Source organism: Lactuca virosa, chromosome 8 (genome assembly GCF_052849685.1).
Source record: "Lactuca virosa cultivar CGN04683 chromosome 8, Lactuca_virosa_CGN04683_v6, whole genome shotgun sequence".
Taxonomy (NCBI): domain Eukaryota; kingdom Viridiplantae; phylum Streptophyta; class Magnoliopsida; order Asterales; family Asteraceae; genus Lactuca; species Lactuca virosa.
This window is the reverse complement of record NC_136433.1, coordinates 141,559,865-141,565,152: the sequence shown is the minus strand read 5'-3', so window position 1 is coordinate 141,565,152 and position 5,288 is coordinate 141,559,865.

The following is a 5,288-nucleotide window of genomic DNA, read 5'->3' as shown; positions in this document are numbered from 1 at the left end:
AAATTCAACCCTTATACTATTATAATATTATAGGTTTAATATTTATATATATGTATAAGAGTAAAATTCAGTCTTACCGTTAGTAGGCCTCATTCACGAAGCCGGTCTATAAGGGGGGTATAAGGTTACTGCCTATAAAATGGCAGTTTAATGGGTGTCCACTCTCACCCACCGCTTCCTTGACTGGTGGAGGGTCGTTAGCCGAACGGGTTTGACAGGACTATAATTCTCCCTTCATTAAAAGTATTAATGATAAATACTAAGTAACTAAACACTTATAAATTCCCAATCTTAGTTACTTAGGAAAATGTGAATTTGGTGCTAACCCATGAAATTTACACTTTGTACCTTACCAAGTCGTTAGTGGAGCGTGTGTGGTTAACCGGCACACTAACATGGACTAGTAAGAGTGGCGAAGGGTAACTTAATGTTTATCATAGATCGGTGGAGCGTGTGTGGTTAACCGGTACATCGATTAGGTGATAATATTAAGGGTACCAAGTGAATTTGCATGGTTATTCACACCTTGTTTTGTGATCCTTGGCATCCCAGTCACAAAATTTGAGAGGCCACAATCGAGATTGAAACATGCCATTCAAAAGTTCAATGAATCTCAAAGGATCTAGGAGTTTCAAAACCAATTAAAACCTAATAAATTATTTCGTTATTCATGGTGGAAATTGGTGAATCGTCATTCGCCTACCTTCAAATATTTTATAGCTTGGATTACGGCATCCCTCTTCCAAGTTGTAAAATATTGTGTTGGGTCCTAGCCTTAATATTTCATATTGGGTGTTATATTAAGGACTTAAAAATCAACTAACTTGAAGATCTCCCATTGTAGATGTCTAGTTTATACATCTATGATCTTCCCAAATCTCTTGGAATTTCACTTCCTCCACCCCCTCCAATTATTCTCCCTAACCCACAAGTTCAAGGTCACTCAGGCCCTATTGGCAAGCAAAGTCTATGTGTGCTCACATCTTGGAGATGAAGTCACATATTTACAACCCGGGAGAGTTGGGTGTCAAGGTCTTGAGGAAGTTGATTGTTAACTTGTTTCTTCAATCACTTTCTAAGTCACATAGTGAGTTCCTTTGGGACTACTATGTGACATACCATGACTTGACCCTTAATGATCTTACCTATTTGTTTGGTGCTGCTGAGTCAGCAATGATTTTGAGCACTGGTAAAAGCAAATTTGATTAGAATATCGACTTCCCAAACCTTCTATTGCCAAAGGAAGGGGCATTGGTTGCGAAGCTGGCCAAATTTACCTGATAATCTGTAAGGACGGTAAAGTCAAAAGTTTTGACTCTACTTCAGGTAATGTCCATTATCTAACTCTATTAAGTTCCTATTTGGAGATTCTTATTACATGATGTGACTAGATCACATTTTGATGTTTTAAGAATCAAAGTGAAGAGGAAGCTTAAAGGAAGAATTTTGAATTGTTACTTAAAGAGTTGTGATAGATTGCTTAGGAATACATAACAACATAGTTTTTCACATGCATTTGCATTGTAAGGATAAGTTTTTCCGCAAAGTTCTAAAATAAAAGAAAAGTTTTTTATTTTAAAATATCCTTACAGTGGCATTTGTGAGAAATTTTCGTTTATATGTTTCCATTGATAGCAATGTTGGATAATGGATTTGATTCTTTTGAGTGTGGTAGTGTCATAATTTACCAAATAAGGAAAGATTCTCATCACCCACGTTTCAGTAGGGTAGAAACTTGGAATCATGCAAGTTGTATGAAGAATGAGAATTTTCAACTTTGGAAAATTAAGACTAATTCCTTGTTTACATGTATATGTGAGTCAAGTGAAGGACTAAGGGATCGAGTACACATTCTTGTGCACTGGTCAAGTCCACCACAAAGATCGATAAGCCTATTCATCATGATTTACTAAGGTTTAGTAAATATGGTTATACTTACAAGTTTAAGTATAATTTTGAAACATTGCAAAAGTTTCAATGTATGGCAGAACGAATGAGAAGAATCAAATTAGTCAGAAAGATAAAAGTTTCTCAAATCTGAAAAGATGGGAGAGTACTTTAGTATCATGTTTGTGATCATCTTAATGATTAAGAAACCATAACACAATTAGTCCTCTAAGGACATCTTAGTGCATTCTTATGACTAAGAAGAGGAATCTTGAATTGTAGGAATGGTTAGATCAAAAAGATGAATCATACTTCGTTCCATAACAAGTCTTAGAGTCATACTCCAAGATTGTAACTCGAGTGACATATCTTAAGGAAGGTTTGTAACACTTGTCAAGTGTAAGAGTAAAATGTGTCTCTACTCTTGTACATTTGAAATTGGTAAGTTGTGATGTTTTGGGTTAAACAGAGACCAACTAAGGCCAATTATGTGAAGTGTTAGTCTTGATAAGAATCTGCACTGACCCTTGATAAGAAATGGTTCTTGACAAGAGGGTCTTATATGTCAAGAGGACAGTGGGAGTCTTAAAGCTCTTGAAAGTTCCAAGAACTAATCAAGAATAAAAACCTGAAGTTCTTCACTAGCACACGACTTGAGGTTTATAACCTATCGTGTTGACATTTTTGTGCCCATTCCAGTTAAAGTTGGTTTTGCATTGGGTGCATAACAACTTGGAAGCAATGGCAGGCCCTTGTGCTGCCAAGTGGCAAGAAATTAAGATTGCACAAGTTCGGTCCATATGAGTTTGGATTTGTCACTAACCTTGTCTTGTGATTATGGTTTTGACAAATTCACATGGATAGGAACTCATTCACCATAAAATCTAAGTGTCATAAGGTTTCTCTCCGATTCATGAAAATGATGGTGAGGAAACGCTTTCACTAAGTAGATTTTAAGTAGATAGCAAGTGTGTTATTTGCATTCTCAAAGTCGTTAGTGGAGCGTGTGTGGTTAACCGACACACTAACATGGACTTGTGAGAAGTGGCAAAGGTCTAAACAATTGAGACTATGATTACGGCATCCCTTTTCATAGTTCTAAAATTGTTTAGACACACATATGAGCTATCTAAGGAAAGGTGTATGATTTTGATAAAGTTTTATCAAAGCATCTTGTATCAGAAGTCTGAACTTTGGTAAAAAAGTCAATAAAGTATTGATTTCTAGAAGTCCAACTGATTTCTGGATACATGTCAAAGCTAGTGGGAGCATAAGTGATATGCTAATAATATCATGTAAGTGGGAGCATGATCATTATGTTAAGTGTTAATTATAAAAAACAAAAGGTTTCAATTGGGAAAAGTTGTTTTGCTATAATTAAGGGAGAGGAAACTATACTTCATTTCAATTCTAAAAGCTTAGATTGAGATTTTGATCATCTTTAGTCAAGGATATATATATGAATTTTATGTTGGAATGGCCAAACATAAGGAAACTCTATATATATTGCGTTCTCAAAATTCGATTATGATTACGGCATTCCTCTTCATAGTCAAATTTTGAGAACATGGCAAATAAAATATATATATATATATATATATATATATATATATATATATATATATATATATATATATATATATATATATATTGTTGCAAAAGACTGGTCTATGATCACGTCTTTATGTGAGACATCATGAATCGTGTCCCATATGCTTCACATATAGGATTGATTACGTGTGCTATAATATTTATCCTTTCTAAATTTTCCAAATGCTCAGGGCATTAAGAAGGGAAAAGTCTAGAATTGGATATGACTAAAATGATTAAGCAATTGTCGAGGACAATCTAAGGTTTACCAAAGATTGGTTGCTCATGGACTGTTGGAAGTATAGTGTTAATTTTGGAAGGACCATATTGACATATTCGGAAAAGAGGTAACTCTTGTTCAGAAGTGATAGTCAAAATGGGAATCTAGAAAGGTTTCCATAGGTGGAAGTTGTTCTTCAAATCTGTGTAAGATTAGAAAACTTAATGCAAGAAGGATGTTCAAAGGAATGTACTTTGAATGTGAGACTTCATTTCCATGGAATTGATCTCCATTGGAATACTCTGTAATGTCTGTTGACAAGTCTTTGTGAGTTTGTGCATAGTCATTACGAGAGGATCAATGCATATAAGTTTAGAATCTGACAGATTTCGTTAAATGGTAGGAATTTGGCATTCTTACATTTGCGATAAAAAAAATTTGGGATTGTGAAATGAGCATCATTGGAATCATGTTCAATTGATCTACTTCACAAAGTAAAGATCATAGATAAATATAGTGTGCATACTTGGTGTATGGCATGACTAGTGTTTAGAAAAACATAGTTTACATGCTTGGAACATGGGACAACTATTGTTTTAATTCAAGTATAAAGTTGATTATTTGAAACATTATACAATGAATAATGAGTAATCAATATGGTGTTTAAATAAAAGGTGTTTTATTTACTCTCAAAGGTGCTTGGGACCATAGAGTGATTAGTATTATTCTTGTGTTTCACTTTGCATGTTTTGACTTCCAGAATAGCTAGGTTATTCTTCCCGAATGACTAAGTTATTCAAACCATCCACAATCGATAATACGTTGGAAGTAGGTATTAAGGCAAGACTGTCATGAATCGGGTTTGTAGATGTCCAAGGTAGTGGACATAGCAAAAGTTGCTGCAACATTCATGAGTGCTCCTGGAATGAGATTCGAGAATTGGATTAAACCCACGCTCATTTGACTCACTTCATGGATTTTATCACGAGTGATCATGAGACGATAATATCTTATATTCTTCAAACCTAGAGATATGACTTGTTGCCTATGAGTTGGTTATACATTGATTGCACGTAAACGCATTTGGTAACTCGATGTTATAAAACGTGCCTTTCTGTATGATTCAACAAGTAGTAGAACAAGCATATGAGTCGAAGTTTATCCATTCCTTTTACCCTTGGAGGGATAAAAGCGATATCTGTGGGCCCCTCGATGATTTGGTGATGACAAACGTAAGTGCTCGGCCGGGCCTGGACTGATTTGATTTGTTCAATTAGTCAGTCGTCATAAATCGGAAATCGGGAAACAACAAATGGACAGAGAGAATGATTATAATCCATGTCTCAGTCCATATGATATCTAGAATGGAGGAATATATGATCCCTTATCTAATGGACGTGTCATTGATTTGTTCAGAGTTCGACAACAGCTTTAAGAGCTACGATTGATAGTCGGGTCTTGGAGTCATACGCAATAATAGTTTTAGACTTATCCAAGTGGGAGACTGTTGGATTAGGTGTCTAAGCCCATAACTATTATTGGTATGTATTCGACCCGAGAGTAGCATGGTCCATTTGGGTTGCATATCATC